The following is a 19,869-nucleotide window of genomic DNA, read 5'->3' on the forward strand; positions in this document are numbered from 1 at the left end:
GAAAAGGATGAGGAGGAGAGTGCGCATCCCCCTTGCGGCTCCATCCGGGCATGCGATGACGTCATCACCCTCGCGCGCGCAGCGCGTACTCCCCTCCGCGCGCCCCTCGCCCCTCCGCACGCGCGCTGCCCAGCCAATGACAGCGGCGCGGCGCCGCAAGGCCTCCTGGGGGTTGTAGTCCAACGCGCGCTCCCCACCCCACCCGGCACCACAGCTGCGCGTCCCTGCCGCGACCGGGGTAGCGCCCGCCCCCCGCCCCTTTGTGGGCGGGGCCGGACCGCGCCTTCGGCCAATGGCAGAGAGGGTCAAGGTTCGGCCGGCGGGCGGCGCGGCCAATAGGCGCGGGCGGGCGGTGGAGGGGGCGTGGCCGGCGGTGTTTTGTTCGGTTGCCATTGAGCAGTCCGGTCCATACGCGCGGGGGAGGCGGCACGGCCGCTCAGGTACCAGCGGCTGCTGTGGGGAGGGCACGGGGTGGGGGGGCAATGAGCGTGGCCGGCAGGTAACAACAGTCGTGCGGCTAACAGGTAACAGCCGTGTAGGCAACAGCTGGACAGGTAATAACAGCCCTGCAAGCAGCAGCCGACAGGCAACAACCCCGCTGTCGGCCCGCAGGCAGTGCAGGGCAGAGGGGAGGCGGCCCGGCCATCCTCGGACCCCTTCGCGGAGCCCGGGAGGGGCCGTGCGCACGGCGCAGCTCCGGGCGGGCGGGGCAGCGAGCGCGGCCCGGGGGACCCTGCGGGGCGGGGGTGTCACCCCGAGGCTGCGCTTCCCCGCAGCGGCACCTCCTGCTGCCGCAGGGCTGCAGGCTGCTCATCCCTCCGGTTACCTCGGCAGATAGGTAAAGCGGTGTGGATCTTGTGCATTTTGTTGTTATTGTCCATGCTCGGCCCGGGCCGCGCTCCCCCCGCACCGCCGGGGCTGCAGCCGTGCGCCCGCTGGGAGCTGGAGGCGGCCGCCCCGCCGGGAGGCAGAAAATCCATAACCCCCAAAAATGAAGTTATTAGCGTTAATAGGCGCTGCTGGGGCGGGATCCGGGCCGGCTGCGCGGCGCTGCCGTGTCTCCCAGGGGCCTGGCCTGGCCCGGCCGTGCGGGGAAGGGAAGGTGCCCGGCCGCGGCGGGGCTCGGACATTCCTTTGTGCCGCTGCCCTGCAAACACATGTCTGCAGGCACGTACCCGGCGATTTTGAGGCGATTCCCCCCTGTCTGGCACAAGGATAGAGTTACCTCGGTGGAGGTGCCCGTTTTTCCACAATAGCTGCCTTCCATAATGACTCCTGGGTGGAAACGGTGGCTATTTTCTTCTTTTCCCCTCCCCTCAGCAATAGAAAGTTGATTTCTAGTTTATGGCCCCGAAGTGTAAGGACCAGTTGGGCTCATGGGCGAGTGAATGGGCTCTTTGTGTTATCCCAGCTTTTCTAAGGGCAATAACATGGCTTTGTTCTTGTTATTTGGCTTATTAAATGTCTTCTGGCCTGCAGGAAGGCTGGATAGAAATGTGTGGTTGAAGTTCTGGGTGCTATTTCAGGAGGTCGTTTTAGGTCCTATGAGATAGAGCAGCCACCCGCTGTGGAGGCTTCTCAAGATTGATGTTCAGGGATCTGAACTCCTGGGGTTGGGATGGAAAAGTTCAGGCGTTTTCCTCTTTAGGGAAGGATATCCCCATCCCAGCATCCAAAAGCTTTGGAGCAGCACCTCAGCTTTGGGGTTGCAGGGTTGAGAGAGACTGGGTGATTCTGTGAGTGCCAGGCCCTCTGCCTGGGGATGTTGGTCGAACCCATTTTCTGGTTCGCTGTGCCTACATTAAAATTAGCTCCTGGAACAGCTCTTAGAGCCTTAACTGTTGCATTGCCTCCCGTTCATTTGCCTGACTGATAGCAAATATTTTTGTCAGAAAAAAATTGCCGTTTTTGGCAAGAACCAGTAAGTTTGTATCTCTTGTGGCAAGCTCAAATGTTTCTGGGTGTGTTTTAATTGTGAATGGTCTGCTTGCTTCTAGTCGGGCTTATGAAATGTGGAGCACAATGTTTGCTGAATAGCAGAAACTTTCCTGATGAAGCATGTTACTTGATCTGGTTTTATTGGAGGTGCAGTGTACTTGTTCAAGCCCGAAAAGCTTGTATCCTTACAGTTATTGAGCTTTCAAAAATGCCTGGAGGAATTGTGCTTAGAGGCAGGAGACTAAAGCATACATTTTAAGTAGCTCTACATAAGTTGGTGGGACTCTGAATTAGAAAATGGGCTCACTCTTCACTCACTTTGGATTTCTGTGAAATACTTTTCATGTTAACATGTCTGCTATTTTTAATAAGACCTATTTTTTTGCATCAATAGCAAGATGCTGCTCTTCTTCATAAGGAAGAAAATGCTGCCTATTAGACACAATCTCAAAATAGTGATCTACAAGATCAGCCCCAAGATGATATGATACCCTTTTGGGATGTTCCTGTGGTAATCTGGCAGTCCTCTAGCGGCCTTTACCTGCCAGTGCGTAACCCACAGTTATTGTCTCTTTAACTGGGGAATTAAAGTTGGTTAAATAATTGTAAAGGGGTATTTTAAGTTCAGGATGGTTATACTTCCCTACTTCCTTTCAAAAAAGCTGTTTTTCTACAGGGTAGTATGATTCAGAAGAATGAGGAGGCTGAAAGAAGAAATATTTATATTTGCAACCATTGTGTTGAGCTTTGGAAGTTTAGTAGAGGTGTAAAACTATATTTATGAAAATATGGTGGGCAGATAGACTGAAAGCCTGACTGTACTGAGAAGACTGCAATTTATTGCATGGATTGCTTTATTTAAAACAAAACCTTGAAGGATTTATTCTTTCCTTTAGGAATTCCTTGAGAGTCTGGTAGCCATTACTGTGGCTCCCTTTTTTTAGTTCCTTCTTTTCCCTTCTCTGTGCTTTCTCCCCCTTCCTCTGTTGCCTCCCCCCAATCTACATTCCTTTGTGTTAGCAGTGATGATGGCAGTTCTAGTCACCTCCTGTGGTTTGATAGATTATTCCCTTTAGAATCATGGTGTACTTAAAACTTTCCAAACAATTCTTTCCTTGCTCCTCCACTTTTTTGATGCTGGCTTTGAGTTTTGTTCTAAAAATTTGTCCTCTGTGGTTCTGCTTTGAGTTGTCTTAAAAACTAAGAAGTAGTCTCCTTAAGCCTTTAGTGGAAAATATTAGTATTTATGTTATGATTTACATTTCTTTTTGTGTATGTTGATGGTCATAATATAAACAGAAATTTTGTGTTTTGGCAACAGGGAGCTTCTGTCTCCCCTGCAAGCTCGCAAGTTCTGTGCTTGCTTTTTAGACAAAACTTTGTTTGCTTTCAACTGTAATTTTTATTGTTGTGAAATAAACTTCTTGGACTTTGATTACTGCATTCTTGAGATCTGGTAGTCACGTAAGAACAGTCTTGCAGGTACTCTGTTTCAAAAAGCAATAGACTTCTGTCCACTGTGGAATTATTTGCAACATTTACTTTAGATGTTGTAAGTAACAACCTTACTGAGGAGACTGAAACTACTCACAAATCCCTGTGGAGGGCTTTATGAGCCCTCCTGAAGGAAGGGTTAATCAGCACAAGGAAGCCCTGTTCAGTTCTGGGGAAGAAGTTCATGGCTAGAAATACAGGTACTTGAAGTCAGTTCAGTGTCTGATACTTTCTTGGTAGGTAAATTTTAATCTCTTGACTCTGTACACCTGTGAGGGAGCTCTTTACATGGACAATGTGCTTTTTGGTTGTCATGAAGTTTGTGTCCTTAACAAGATCTTAGCACTGAAGTGCTGCAATCCGATGGTCTTTAAAACAAAGCACAACAGCCTCCACTTTGTTGGTTTCTCTTAACTGTAAACACTCTGTTAGGGCAATTGAGACAGTCATATTTTCAGAAAATGGTTTTCTTTAAGGATTTTCTTCTCACTCAAGAGGAGGCCTTTCAAAAAAAAAAAAGGTGTGTGTCATATTTTTAACTCTTTTCTAGGCTGCTCAACAATTTTTTTATGATCCAGTTGGATATTTTGGTACTGTTAAGTATAGAGAAACCTGAAATCAAGGTAACTGTCAACTATTAACATAGCCCTTTCTACATTTGGTGCTGTTTTGGCGTTTTTGGTTGTTACAGGGAATAATACCATTAGCAAGCTGGCAAGAAGCTGCTCAGCTAACTGCTAATGCTTTGCAGTGGGTGTAAATAACTTCTGAAGGCCATGTTTCTGCTAATTTTTAGGTTGAGGGGAGGAAGTAGGCAGGGTTGTTACTAAATACATTATCTGGGTTATGGCTCTCAGTTTACTGACAGCACTGTTTTTTTGAGCAAGTGTTGAATATTATGCTTTAAGGTAATATGAAATGTTTCAATTAGGATATTTAATGAGTTATGAAAACAAAACTAATATAATTGGCTTTCTTCTGTTTGAACTTGAGTATATTCTGGTAGAATGCAGTTTTGCATTTTGGGTGTTGACAGTGAGATCAAGGGTTCTGATCACCTGATGGTCACATCATTGCTCTGAACATGAAATGACAACATTGCTTGAAGTTCCTGTGAGAATTAACCTGTAGGAAAGCATTGGGGGGAATTGTCAGTGATCAGGCCCAGAGCTTGGGACATCCAGTGCCAGTGATGGCAACTGCTCTTCAGTGTGTCTGGGTCTGTCTGTGCAGATAGAGCCAAGGGTGTGAAATCAAACTGTATTTTGCCTGGAGCTTTCATTAGAAGTGTCATTTGCAAAAGTGATGCTGTGTACCAAGACCTACACGTCATTGTGGGGAGGGCATTTGAGCTACAAGAAAGCTGTTTCTGCATTTGCTGAGCTTCAAAATTGGAACACCCAGCTGGTACAGGAAATAGTTGAAGAAATAACTGCAGCACAACTGTCTGTACCTTTACTTTTGTGCTTTAACCTGAGGTATATGATACTGGAAGACAGGACCTGAATTCCGTTTTTTTAAAGGATTACCTGTTTCTCCTTGAGACTCCCCTCATCCAGCCAACCTAGGCAACCAACTTACTGTTTATTTGTTAATTCACTCCAGTTTTCTTGGGTTATGAAAGATCACATTTTTAACTTGCCCAGTTCTACATTAAAGTGAAGGTATTAAAAATCAAGGAAAACGTGTACTGTCCTAATAAGACCTCATATAACAAGGCTATGGCTTTTCTTCTACTGTCACCTCCCCTTGAGCCATTAATAGGAATAATAGAAACTTCTGTTGGTGTTATATTAACTTTAAGTCCCTAATTTGCATCACAAATAACATTGTGAACAGCATTAATGCCTTCCAGGGGTTTGGGAGGTTTTTTAATTTGTAGGGTAAATGTATTTTTTAACCTAATTGGGCAGTTCAGAATATTATTGCAGCATGTTTAATTTTTGTTCTGCACAGCTTGTGTTGATGTCAGTGGCTTTAAATCATTCCTTCAGTGCACATGTGTTGTTTCACCTTCTTAATTGTGGCTTTAGATTTTGGTGTTCACCTCATACAGTTACTACTAGATAATGTATGATATTTTTGTTCTTTATTCTACCCTCAAAAGTTTGTTTAGAATGAAAATTCTTCTTTTAAGGGTTCTTTTCCCTTTAACTCTCCCTGCTTTCCCAAAGAAAAATGCACTTCTCTGCCTTCCTTCAAGGTTTCTGTTGATCTGATCTCCTTTGGTTTTAGAGGGATGAAAGCTTATCATGTTTAAGGAAGGGGCAAGTGACAAAAGCTGTGTGTCATTTGGCTCTGTCAAACCCTGTGGCCTTATCAGCTTCCACTGTCCAAAAGCAATATGCAGAGTATGGAAGAGGTTAAAGTTTGGAGCCTTAGGTGTGATGTAGGTTATGAAACAGAATTCTGAGAACATAGTTGAGGCAGGATGATGGGTCTGGATATGAGGTTCTGCCTTCTGCAGCTCAGCATTTCTTAGTCAAGATGTAAATGGCCATTGAGGTCACAGGTGTTTTTTGTACCACATTATCTTTTCATAATGTCAGAAACTTCTGATCTAAGGACTGTTTGAGGGTGTGTTTTATTGATTTTTTTAAGTGCTGGTCTATGTTTAGATTCCTGAGACCTGTTTGTATGTTTGTACTGTGTTTTTGATGAACTGACAGTTAAAATTGAAATCCTAGTTTAAAAAAAAAAGGAACCTCTTTGTCCAATTATCCCAGTGTGATAGTAGTGGCAAATAATTCATTGCTATCTGTTGGAATGGAGGGTAGTGGTGTGTGAGCATGCCTCAAGACTACTGCTGTGCTTCAGAGTGTAATTTGATGCAGTATTTAGTAAATGAGAGGAGAGAGGGGTAGTGAAAACAGCATTCAAGAACTACTTACATGAATTGACTAAAGTACAGCATGTATTTCTTGTAGGGGGAAGGAGGAATGGAACAAGTACCCAGCACTTCATCTTTTCATTTCTTAAAAGTGATGAAATGAAACAACAGAGTTGAACCTTTATGAATTTGAGAAGTGTGAGTAACTTGGAGGCTAAACTGAAGTGCTGCTGCCTGTTGTAAGAGGCTACCAAAGGTTAAGAGACAGCAGGGGTGTTGCTGGTTTGGGGCTTGTGCTGGTATTGGAACATGAGCCAGCATGTTCCAGTGCCGGCCTGGTACTTGGCCTGTTCCCTTCTCAGGATGCATGAGCTTCCCCTTGAGCTTGGCTCATATCACATATGTGCCTACTGACTTCATCCTTTTCTTCTATTAGCACCCCATCCTGACCAGACCTTTCTGGTTCAATATTTGGATAAGAGATTGCTGAACTGCAGGAGGGTAAGGTGGACTGCTGCTGCTCTTCTGTTTTCATGCTTCACAAATCAGAGGAATGTCATTTATTAAAGCGGGAAAGTACCTGGATAAATACTTGTAGTACTAAACTATTACAGAGGATGAAAAAGGATAGTACTTTGTCTTCTTTTATGCTTTTTAGGTGGCCTATTTTATGCTTGAGCTCTTAAGAGTTAATTCCTCTGTGCTTTAATGACTTGTGATTTTGCAGTTTAAATGCGAGCTCTGGCTGTAACTAACGCTCTTTGCTTCAACTCGCCATCTGTAAAATGCTGCGTACCTTAATTTTTGTTTTGGAGTATTTGGCTGCTGCTTGCAGCGTTTTCCATCCTCAGGAAGTCCTAACCCAGCCTGAGGCAGTGGGTGTAAAAGGTGCAGGCACATGTTTGTGTGACAGTGCCTTGACACCACATCAGTGAAAGCCATTACATCACCCTGCTGGGTTGTTGGAAGGCAAAGCACGCCTGTCTTTCTGAAGTAATAGGCTTCTGGCTTCTCTTGGTCAGAAGAAAGATGCAGCAGGATACTGCAATATTGCTGAAACTTTCATGCTGCCACAGGAGGGGATTGGAGGGGTTTTATTTCTGTGTGAAGAAAGTGTAGGGCAGGTGTGACTTTTTTTTTGCTAATAATAAAATAACCTGATTATGCAAATCCTGAAGTTTTAATTTAAAAAAATCAGAAAAATAACTTCTAGTTCATTGAAACTCAAAAAACATTGTAGGAGGATAAGCAGAAACAGGGGTTTGAAACTGAATTTATCATTAAAAAAAAAGTAGGGCTGTGAAAGGTGTAGGCTGGTTGTGAGTCTCCTGCCCTATACTGGTATTACACATCTAATGTGATTCATAACAGAAGCCTGAGTAGCTCTTCTTTCTACTTAGTCCAGTGCTTTGCTTTCCTCAGTATTAAAACTTCTTCTGAATATGAAATCAGACATCTTTCTTACTGTGGGTCAAGCTTATTGCCTAATTGCCTGGACATAAGGGACAGCTATTCCTTCCCCTTTAGTAAGTAATCTTTCAAAAATATTTGAACTGTTTTTTGCAGTGTTCTTGTTTCCTTGTGTCTTGCCCTCCACCCTTGTGATACTTTTGTCCTAAATAAAACTGGTGTATTCAGGTCTTCCTGAGAGGTCATGTTTTCTTCAGCTCTGATTGTTCCTGTTTTTATCTCAAGTTAGTTCATGCTGGTCTTCAAGTGTGGTGCTCAGAACCCAAGTTTGAACTGCAACTGAGACTTTGTGCTGAGTGGAGTGAAAAAATGGCTTCATGTACCCTGGAGCTGATATTCCTGTTTATGCTTCCCCATGCACTGGACTTTTTTACACCAGCTTAGCACTCATTTCAAGGTCAGCCTGTTGATCCCACCTAGCTCACAGCTTTCTTCTGAAGAACTTGCCTTCCTGTTTGTTCACTTAATCCTGCCTGAGCGTGCCTTTCAGAACTCACTTGTATCCTATTACTTGCAGAACAGTTTTCCAACTTGTCAAAGTTATGCAGGATTTTAAGGCTGTCTTGCAGTCCTTCCTGCTGTTCTCCTACATATAACAAGCCTCCTCTGCCAGCAGCAGATCACGGGAAGCACAGAAATGGAACTGAGCTGGGTTCCTGCTCCGTGTGTTCTCCCACGCACCACTGGCAACTGCTCTTCGGCTGTGATTGTTCCCCAAGGACTGCCTTTGCTTACCTCCCAGCAGCACAAGTCTGTAAAATTTAGGTGTGTGAGCTCACAGGCTCCTCCCTGTCCCTAAACCGTGTTACACTGATGTCCCAGTGAACCAGCTGGGTGCTGCACACCTCTAGTGCTCACAAAAGGTTCCCACTCTTCCCAGAGGTTCTACTGAAATATGGGGGAATTGGAGACTGCTTGCATTAATTTTGATATTTCTCTTAATGCTGTCATAGAATGAAGACAGGCCTAACTTCAAAGTGATGTCCAGACCCGTTTTTGTTTGGTTGTTTTGTTTTAAGAAAGCCCCAGCCATCTTCTGTTTCTGTCTGTATTTAAATATATCACATAACAGCCTAAATCTAGTACCTTGCAAATAATTCCAGGTGCTACAGAGTGACTGAAGTCATCTGTAGTTAGAGATCTTTGAAGCTGTCCATTCTTGAGATGAAATTGCTCTTTCATTGCAAGCTGTGTGTCAAAGGATAAGCTCTACTTGGAACAGCTTTTCTTTAGAGTATTTTTCTTGGATTTGTTTTTGTAAGTATTTTTTGACATCTCTATAGGTGCAATTTTCTCTGTTTGAAATCTTAGTTCTCATATTATCTCCCCCCGTTGAACTCAATGCACATAATGAATCCTGTGCTGCATAGAAATGGATTTCTGTGAGCCCTGTCTCTGTTGGGGTTTGACACAGTTCTGTAAGTGCCATTTGTGTTTTTTTTCTCCAGCACCTCTTCCTCTAAATTTTCTATACCTCTCTGCCATTCAGTATTTCCCTTAGACTTGCTCTTATCATTGCCTTATTTACAGTCCCTGTGTGTGTAGCAGTTTCTCATCACACAGACGTATTTGAGTGTAGTTAAAAGTTTTATTGTGCCTGGCTGCAAGCTGGAATAATTAATCTTCCAACCATTCTTTCCATTCCTAAGGAGATGGACAGATAATGCTTTGAAACCATGCTGCAGTATTGAGCAGAGGTTTACAAAGTCTGATGGTCCTTTGCTAAAGATATTGAATGTTTGTTAGATGGGATTACCTCAGTGACCACTCTGAAGCCAGAAAATATTACCAGAACAGTAAGGTGGCATCACCTGGTGTTGGGAAATTAAAGGCAATGTGGATGGTGAAATTTGTGCTGAGTGTTCTTTAGGTTAATAGTTGTTTGTATGTATTGCAGACCTTAAAAAGGATTATGGGGGAGCTACGTTCAGAAAAGCTCTTTCAAGGTGTGTTCATGCTAGTGAGGGTTTTTCTGTATCAAGTGTGATACTCCAATTTTAGTAACATAGTTGACTGCAAAATGCCATGTATCCTCAAGATTAAACTTTATAGTCCTGTTAAAAATACAGTCTTAAATTTTGGAACTAGTTTGGAGGAACCATCCCTTTGTCCTTTTCTCGCTGGAGCACAAGCTGATCAAATAATACCAGACCTATTTCTGAGCTCTAAGCTAGCTGTTGAGCTGAGCCAAACTGCAATGAAGTAAATGCCTGTTGCACCTGCAGAAAAGGCTGCAGCTGTCAGAAGCTTGTTTATCACTTCAGTACTTCTTGAGTCCAGGTGCTCAGCCAGTGACTTCCCCTAACACAGTCATTTGTTTCAGATCTTCAGCAGAAAAGATGCTACTGCTTTATGCAGATTATAATGTGCTTAACCTTTGCATGTGTGAAGATGCCAGGAACCCAGATGTAATTTCAGAGGCTTACTTTAGAGGAAGCTTTGATGGAGTACACTTTTTGTCAGCATTGAAAGATCATTTGAAAGACCACATCTCTCTTACTGTTGACTTCATCAGATAAATCTTTACTGTTTTGTGCTTCAGCTTGGTTACCAAAGTTGATCTTGTCAGAATACTGTTATCTGTAAAGGTAACTGCCCAAGTGGGAGGTCCCATTTCCCTTCCAAATACTCTTGGTCCTGTCCTCCTTTGCACAGCTGTTGTCTGTGAATATTATGTGCTAGACTTGCCAAGTGACTTACCTGCTGCTGCTCAAAGCTGATAAATTTCTGTCCCAGTCAGGAAGGATTAAAAGTGAAGGCCTTTCTCAACACTTTCTCAACACTCTTTTTTTTTTTTTTTTTTTTTTTTTCCTGGCGTTTTTGTGATCAAATAAAATTCAGGTAATATTCAGGTAGTACACAGAAAATACTGAGCTTTTCCATCAAGCAAAGGTGATCTTCCAATATTTAAAGAAATAACAATCAAACTAATGTAGCTAAAATAGTTTACTTTTTTTGCTTCTTTGCCATAGTGTAACTTTGTCTCATGAAATTTCATTAGTTGATGTAATTGTTACAAATGTTTTTTCTAAACCCTACTGCAATGTGTGCCCCTTGGTTTGTGTCTTGACCTCTAATGCAGCATTTCCTGAATCCAGCTGTTCAGTGTGCTGCTCAAGGCTGACTGCATAGAAACAAAGTAGTTATCTGGCTTTTCAAATAGTCCAGTGAACTAGTAAGAGCTGCATAGCTCACCTAATTTTTATTGAAGTACCTTTAATAGGTCTGGCAAGAGGGATGTCCCCAGTGACACTTGAAGTAATGTCTGAATTGAATGCTGAAAGCACACACAGTATTGATGTGTACTGCTTTTGTCTTTGTATTTCATTCCATTATTTTAATGGGCTTTAATTTGTGGTCTGCTCATACTTGGGTCATTTGTGAACTGAGAGCTTGCATGTAGAGCAGATTATATGTAGTGCAGATCCCTTCAGAGACTTCACCATTCAAAAGCTTGTGGTATGTGCAAAACAGAAGTTGGAAACCAGCTATTAAGTTGATAGGAACCATAGTTTAGCAAATTAAAGAGCAACAACAAGGAACTCTTCAAACAACCACTCAGTTTTGCTATTTGCAGTGTGATACCAAGACCTCTTGATTTAAAAGAAAATTTTTGGTATTTGAAAGCTGTTTGGTACTTGGGTTTTATTTTCTGGATTCTAATGCATCTGGTAACTAGATGGGTGTTGTAGAGCTTGTGATCTTCATGTGCCACCTCTTGAGGTGGCATCTCCTGCCACGTGAATTAAGGTTTCTTCAGTGGCAAATTGCAGATGGTGAGCCATGAGAGAGAATAAGTTTTGGCTATGAGGTGGAACTTGGTTGTCAGCTATACACCATATTTCATATCTGTTCAATGCATTTCCATGCTCTTTCCACAAAGATAAATGTAGCAGCAAGCTTTAACTACTTTATGCAAGCCTGCATAGAATTTTACTGTTGTGTAAACTCTTCCTGTAATTTGCCATCTTCATACTTTAAGGTTTTACATGAGAATATGTAAACAGTGTACTTGTGAGCTGCTAAAGTAAAGGGTACACACACCCATATGCTCATTCAGTATAGTTGCACAGTGATCTTCTGCAGAGTTCCAATTTTGAGACAAAGACACACTTTTCTTAAACTGTGAAATCGGCTGTAATACTTCGTCATGAGAGAAATATTACTCATAGTATGAAAAATAAGTACAGTGAGGCTTGATGAAATGTGCTTCATGTTGCTGTAAGCATTGAGATGTATGGATATTTACAGAATACTGCTCAGAACTTGAGTTCTAAATTTAGTACTATCTGCAGTTCACCAGCTGTACTATTTACTGAAAAATATTTGGACTACCATAGGTTCCTCATTTTTAATTTTCATAGTTGTATGCAAGCTAATGAAGGGAGACTTGGCTGTGTGCAGATTATATAGCTCATTAGATCCCTGAAATGCCATGAAGTAGCATCTTAACATAAGTGTTTTTCACCTGGCCTGAGGCCTCTAGCAAGAACATTTCACACTTGGGATCATGAAAACAAACCTACTAGATGGGCTTTTTATTTTCAACAAGCCAACCAGATGTCTGAAACTCCTCAGAATGAACCTGAAGGCAAACAGGAGGAGGTTTATTAGCTGTGTGTGTTTTGGGAGCAGGATGTATGGAAGAGATTTGTATAATCCCTCAGCTCCAAGCCCATAGGCTTTGGTAATAGAACAGTACTTCAGTGCTGGTATTACTCTATTCTATCATAGGGAAGCAGGATGTGCGTGGGGTAATCATTGTTGTCACTGCTGTACAAATTAAGGGTCAGTACTATTTTTTTTTCAGCCCTTGGTATTTTTAAAGTATGCATAAGTGCCTGTTTTACTTCCCAGTTTTAAGGGCAAACACTAAGAGAAAGCAGGTGACACTACTCATTAATTCTCTTTTTTTTTTTTTCCCTGGCTTTTCTAAGTGGTAGATTGAAGCAAATATCATGGTAGTAGGGCCAGTTGATCTATTTTTTCCATTCTTCAAGCCTTAGAAGAAAAAAACCCAAAAAACAACCTCATGGGTCTTGTACAGTCTGGATCACTTGCTTTAGTGAAAGTCTGGTGGATTTCTCCAGACACTAATATTATCAGTATAGATTAGTATTTAAGTCTGAATTTTGTATCTTACTGGAGGCTTATTCTAGGAAGTAAATACTTCCATTGGTTTTAAATAGCATATTTTAAAAGCAGTATGTGGAGGTGAAAGTAATTTGTGTAGGACCTGAGCTTTTAGCAAAATACACTGAAAGCTACAGTAAAAAAGTGGTGATTGCCCACTAGGTTCTGTTCTGAATTGCTTAAACAGGCAATGGCTCTTGGTTTGAGTAGTGTAGTCTTGAAATAATGACTGTTAGCTCATTTAGTTCATAATTAGAACAAAAGCCAAGGGCTTGGTGTTCGTGTGTTCAAGCCTCTGTAGATCAGGCTTCTGTTCCTCACCATCACATCATAGCCTGGGGCTTTCTGCAGACAGGATGAGGAGAAAGAGTCCAAATCTCACATTGCAGGGACATGACTGCTCATGGGCTAGCACTGATGGCTCATTCACATGGAACTCCAAACAGAGTAGATGTAAATATTCTTCAGCAAAATTAATGAAATCCTTGCTGTCATTGTGGTGGGATTATTTTAGGAAAGAGTGTAAGTAACATAAGCATCTTGGAACAGCATCTCTGTACACCATCAGACACAAGACACAGCTCCTCCGTTGTCCTGTCTGACAAAGATACTTTAAAAGATGCAGGATGACTTGTCTGTGATATGAGTATTTGGTCTTTGTCAGGTCTGAAAGACAGGTTTAAACCCGAGAGACTGATTTCTTACTGATATGAGTAGGCAATAAAAAATGCTTTAACCTCTGGCTGAATTGAATTCTTAGCCCTAGTTTTCTGTAATGATATATTCCCTGCTTTAATTAGGTATGACCTGGAAAAAGTCTTCTGAGCTTACTTCACCACTTCTGTTGCTTTGAGAAGTGCACTTTATAAACTGTGACAAAGGTTTAACATTGCCTATCTCCACCCTTCTTTTTCTTTTCTGGAAGGAGACTCATCTTTTTTTTAAAACTAAACCAAAACGACTGACAGTAACTTGGGAAGTAGAAGAGGGTATCTTTATTACAGACAATAGTTCATACTGTAAAATATTTTGGTTCGAATTCAAAATGTATTAAATTAATGTAGGTCTTTGTTTCATATGTGTTCCTCTGCCAAACTGGGTGAGAACTCATCTCACACAATGAGAGTGTGATGTATGTCCTTTAGGTATAAAGGTATATCCTTTAACCTCTTTCCAGCATATATGCTGGAAATTCACTGTACTTTTATAAGTACAGTGGAATTGAAAGGCTGTGTGTGATGGTTGAGGCTTCACTTCCTTCTCATGCAGGAAGAGATCCTGGATCTGAAGTGTGGGAGATGGAGTAGAAGTGAAGTGTGCAGAGGATGCAGCTTTTAGTAGCAGTTTGTTTTGTCTCAGCTGCCTCAGTGACCAGTTGGTCTTAGTGATGATGCTTTAGTGTCAAAACAGTGAAATTCTGGGCTCAGGAGTGATTTTCTGCATTTGAGGTGAGAGGACCTAATATTTATTCTCATCTATCTCTGGAGGCATTAGCAACCCAAACCCTAATTTTTACCCTTAGAGTGGTGATCTGTAGTCCTGCCTTGCACATTAAGTGATGCATGTTCTTCAGCAGAGTTTTGAGCTCTTGATGTTCCTGGCGCTTTCAGAACCTGTGGAATATCTGAAATTTGTCTCCACTGGCCATTAGCTGATGTGAAGGATGTCTTCTAGCCTGTTTTTCTTGTCCTTTTTTTGAGCTTTGTGCTGGAGTTGTCAACCTGAATCGTGCTTCAATACCTCATAATATTGAAGTTTCCTTCTAATAAAAACTGGCTTATGAAAGTGCTGCATGGAGAGAGTGAGAGGTTCTGTAACTCATGAAATTGGTCTTCAGTCCTTGTAGAGAAAAATCTAAATTGCAAATGTTGAAATCGGGTTCTTTGGTTTGTTCAGAGTTCTGGAATGTGTAGAGTGTGGTGTTAAGGCTTTATTTTGTCTCATCTGAACTCTTCAGGGAGAACAACTACAATTTAAACATAATTTTTTAGATGGTTGTGAACTGGTTTCTACAGAATACAAACTAGGATTATAAACACTCTTCTCTTTATCCCTTTTGGTCGGAAGCTGTTTTTCTAATGCACTGTTAAAAATCTCTTTGTAAAGAACCTCAGAAAATAAAGGGGTGCTAGTTAATGGCATTGAGAGGAGTCCTGAATTATAATATGTTTGAAATAGAGGTGTCCCCTTATAGTACCAGTCCCCCAAAATGCTGATTGATGACTTTGTAGCTGTAGGAAACTTTCTAATTAAAAATGTTTGGGTTTTTTTTCCCCCCCCTTAATGTGGCATTTTGGAAGGTTTGTGGAATAGCCACACTGCAGATTAGTGCTGGAAAGGATAGAGTCCAAATAACTCTCTTTTAAGTGCTTGCTATCAACAACTTTTCTGGGCTGAAAGTTATTAATAATAGAATTATGTTGTAAGGAATGCTTAGCCTCTCTGTGAACTTCTTAGCACTGTAGTAAATAATACATATTTTTAGGAAAAGAATGTTCTCTTCCCTTTTGGAAGCTGGAATTCTACATTGCAGGAAACTAGACATTTTATAGCTTTTTGTCAGATGGCATAAAGTATTAGTTTAGCAGTAGGTGATCTTCCAACTTAGTGTTGCTTCAAGGATAAGTGGATGGGACAGACAATGCTCTATTAAAACTTAATCAGTTTTGTGTGATGTTTCAATTTTGAAGTGCTTCTTGGATGCTGCAGAAAGTGCCAGGAGGCAAAAAATCACATCACCTTTCATCTAGAGTCTAGTAACAAAATCATCTAGATCTGAAGTTAGTACTGGAGTGATTAGCTCCTTTGGCTTGCTGAAGCAGAGATAATATTTTAAAGGACCTACTTATCCGAATTGGAATTTTGACTTGAGCTAATCCTTTTCTTCTGCTGGGAGCAAGCTAAGTGCTTGTATGGGATTGTTGGTAATAAAAGTTCCATGTAGCACTCGGAGCAAAGGGTAGGAAACAATGTGAAGTAACAGAGGAAACAAACCTTTGTGTTCTCACAGGTCATTTTAATGCCATAGGCAGAAAAATAATGGAATAGTGATCACTAAGAAACATTTGTGTTATGGGGAAATCATCTAAAAATCTTGTGATCTCTTCTTTATCCAAGATAGAACTCCCAGAAACAGAAGAAATTGTTAGAAGTGTTTCAAACAAATGTAAATTTTCCCATTGAGATGAGCTGTTGCTGGAACATTTTGTCCTGCAGGATGCAGAGGAGGAGGAGTGGGTTGGAAATGAGTCTGGCTGCATTACTTTCTTAGAGCCAAGGAGAGATTTTTTTTTTTTGTGTTGGTTTTGTGTTCTTCATCAGGATTCTTCATCTCTTTGAAAGTAGCTTGTCAAACTGAATGAGCCTCTGACATCCTTTAATTGACTGGGAGGTTGGATAATCTGTATTTTTAGTAGTCTTCCCAAAAAAAGACACTAGTGATGTCACTGAGAAGATACAGAATTCGTGACATGAGCACTTCTGTTCTGTCTCCACTGTTAATTTTGGTACAGATTTTACAAGTCATTACTACTTGCAGCTAAACTTTTGAAGAAATAAAACCCTCTCTCCTTTAGTAGTACTATAGGGATATAATAATGAATCTTTACTTTTCCCAGCCTTCAGAATGAATAGAAAAGAACTTTAAATCAGAGATAGTGGTGATACTGATTCCATCATAGCTCGTTCTCCAGCTTTGGGGAATGTTAGCTTTGGCTTGCATTTGAAGTTTGATTTTTATATTCCATTTATTCCTTTTGAGTTGTCTACTTTCAGCAACAAAAAAATAGCTTCTCTTCCTCCCCAGCTCTCACCTCTGCCCCCCAGCTCAAGGAGATAGTAGGAAGATTATCTCTCCCAGGAAAGAGACTGAGTAACATCTTTTGTTGTATGTGTTTATCTTGGAGGTCTCAGCTTGCTTACTATCCCACCTAATCAGGCTCCACAAAGGATGGTGTGTTAAGGGAAAGATGGCCATGATCTTGTAGGACTCTATCCAGCTTGGAGCTCCAGCGCCTATTGTTATTAGTCAAGGCTTGGAGGATATTCCTGTTTGAACTGGCAGCACCTGGCTCTGCTGCTGCCTGCAGAGGCTTGGTGACAGCAGAGGTGTGTTACCTGTGGGCTCTGTGGAGACGGGGGCAGGACTGCATTGTGCCAAGATCTCTGCCATGAGGCAGCTGAAAATGTGCAAATTCAGCAGCATCCTCATTGCCCTAACAAGGATGGTCAAATGTTTCATATTACTGAAAATCCTGGGAGTATGAAGTGCTGAGCTGTTTGAGAGGAATTCAGCCTGATAAGCATAAAGAGTACGATGAGGAGAGACTGAAAAATAAAGTTGGCTGCTTCTAACCAGCTCTAGAAAAACAGCATGGTAGAGAAAGTACATAAAGTAAACAGCTTACTCTACTCTCAATGTGGATCCATTAAATACATAGCATAGCAGAGAGTCTTGAAATAAACTAAATGCTCAAAAATAGGAAAATTAAGTGAGGAGCCCTTCCTCTAGGAGGTACTGATATTTTATATATTATAAATACCTAGTAACAAAGTTTTAAAATGACCACAGCTGAGTGAAGTCATTCTGAAGAATCTCTCATCTCCTGGCAGCCAATATTAATTAGCAAAGATGAGGGAAACAATTCCTTGTAGAGTATCCATAGCTCAGCCAGAGTGAACCAGGAGTTTGGTCACTGAGTTAATGTGCTGAGGCTGCAGGGAGGATTTCAGATCCCTTTGAGCTGGTAAGTCTGACCAGTCAAAGGTGTACAAATTGGGAAAGGAAGATGAGAGCAAAACACGTTCAAACCATGCTTCAGGAGGAGCTGCCTAATTTCTAATTAAAGAAGCTGCGTGGCTCAGTGTAGGAAATGCTGATGTCAACTGGCTTTCTTGTGTGGTGAATTTCTTTTTTTTTTTCTGATGCTGTAGTTGGACAGGTACTTGGACAAGCAGTGTCAGCATCCCACAATGTGCCCACACTAGCATTTGTGTCCAGTTCATGGCAAACCCGGCTGGGGAGCTGATCCAGCTGGAAAACAACATTTCCCAGAAACAAAAGGAAGTGTTTTGGTTTCATCCAGCTATAAAAATTCCTTGATCTAGTTCTCTGTGATGAGCAGAAACACTTGTGCTGGCACACTGCTGTGGGCCACAAATAGCCAGAGAAGAGAATGTGTTGGCAGTTGTGATGGCAGCTGAGGTACATCAAACTGCAGCCTAGAAATGGCTTTCAGTGGTAGGAGTGTGATGGTGACATTTTGACCACTTAAATGTTCATTGTGTCATCCTTAAAAAGGACTGCCCTGTAAGAACAGATTTCTAGTGTCAAACAGTTAATAGCAATGTACTGATCAAGAACATTAAAAAAAGGTGAGAAGGGAGTTCACTTGTCAAGTGTGCTTCTGATCTGAGCTACAACTCGTGGTATCAGGGTTGTGCTTCATATGGAGAAGTGGAATCGTGATGGGGAGCAGATAGATGAAGGCTTTTTGGGCTAACAGCACCTTTTCATCCCTTCCCCATACTTTAAAATAAAATATTTGTCAATGGAGCATGTCTCCATTTGAGAAATTATTATTGTAAGTGTGAGCTGCTAAAATGAAACTTTTTGGGGAGGTTTTCCACACTGCTCTGTGTTTCAGAACTGATTGGGCTCCATGCTGTCAGAAAGGGCCTGAATGGCTGCAGTGCCCGAAAATTCCTTTCACTTGCTGGCAGGGTTTATGAATGTGGATAAGAACAATTCAGCATGATTCTGAAAGTGCTATGCTTCTGTGATTTCATTTGCTTTCCCTTTATCCTTTGATTCAATTGGTTCATTAACTAAAGTCTAATGTCATTCTGTCTACTCTCTCCTTATTTTAGCTTGTACTAAGCTGGCTTAAAATTGAAGTGAAACATTTGAAGATTTGAAGTACTAAGCAAAATATAACTATAATTAACTGATTAATGATCAGCTTTTCTCCCATCTTTGATAGTTTTATTGGATTTTGGTTTTTTTTTCCTTGAGGGACATAAAAGCCCACAAATTCTTCTATGGCTCTTCCAAATAGAAGTGAGTTCATGTGCTGAACTTTACAGCTGGATCTTAGTAGTAGCCCCTTACTACTGGAAACATTCATCCTTAACATAGATCTGAAAGTCTTTGCACCAGTTATGAAGCCCTTCAGTATGTTTTCAATCTGTAAAGGAACAACACCTGACCTCCACTCAGCCTTTCTTGTGACTTCTATTCTGGATTTCCAGATTTACTTTAAACTCCACCAGGTTTAAAAGGGATGCAGCAGTGTTTAATTGTGCTGCTCTAGGTGCTGCTGTGTTCACTCATTCTTGCCATCAAACTTGGCTTCAGTATTTCACGAACCACACTTTGTTTTGACTGCTCACACTGAATAGTGTATGTCTCACCTTTACCAGTGAGTGCATAAACTTGAGAGGTTTTAATATTTGACCTGGTGTAATTTCAGAACAAGATGTAAACATTTAAAGTTGTGTGCTTTCCTGAAAGATAGGACACATGAAGAAAAAGCAGACCAGTTGAATTTCCAGCTATCTGGGTAGCATTATTTGTGGTGGAAGAGTATTTCTAAGTATTTCTATCTTGCAGGAAAAAAAAAATATATATATATATAAGAACAAGGCCAAAAGTTGGGCAGAAATACTGCTTTTATGGGACAGCTCTCAGGCTGAGGGAGGCTGGTGTGTAGCAGGCTCTGAAGGTGAAATAGTGCATGGTTAGCATATGAAAATCATATTTGAGGATGTACTTAAAGGCAACAGGTTTAAAAGATAGTCTAGCATCACCATTATTATAATTACTATTAATATCTTAGTTTTAAGTGGGTTTAACTTGACTCGTAGCCTCAAGTTGCTTTATTTCCCTTGCTACTACTGGTTATTTAAACAGCTAATTAGTAGTGCGGAAGAAGCAATATTTTTAAGGAACACTACTTGAAAATAATTTCCTGCATTTTTTTTAAACTGTATATGTTAAAACTAGA

At 41.4% G+C, this 19,869-nt stretch overlaps 1 protein-coding gene across 6 annotated transcripts in view; it reads left to right on the forward strand.

Moving 5' to 3' along the window:
- Positions 1-355: 355 nt before the first annotated feature.
- The window catches only part of FAM53A (family with sequence similarity 53 member A), a 69,052-nt gene continuing 49,538 nt past the window's right edge, over positions 356-19,869 (forward strand). Inside the window, exons 1-2 of one of the 6 annotated variants that reach the window (XM_033513754.1) lie at positions 6,360-6,460; positions 6,699-6,763. The gene's annotated coding sequence lies outside the window, so the exon portion shown is untranslated. Of the gene's footprint in view, positions 441-504; positions 525-817; positions 839-6,359; positions 6,461-6,698; positions 6,764-8,108; positions 8,130-19,869 lie in introns of those variants that run through there. The other 5 variants (XM_015624760.1, XM_033513755.1, XM_015624764.1 and 2 more) reach the window with 5 other exon arrangements.

This window comes from Parus major, chromosome 4 (genome assembly GCF_001522545.3).
Source record: "Parus major isolate Abel chromosome 4, Parus_major1.1, whole genome shotgun sequence".
NCBI lineage: Eukaryota > Metazoa > Chordata > Aves > Passeriformes > Paridae > Parus > Parus major.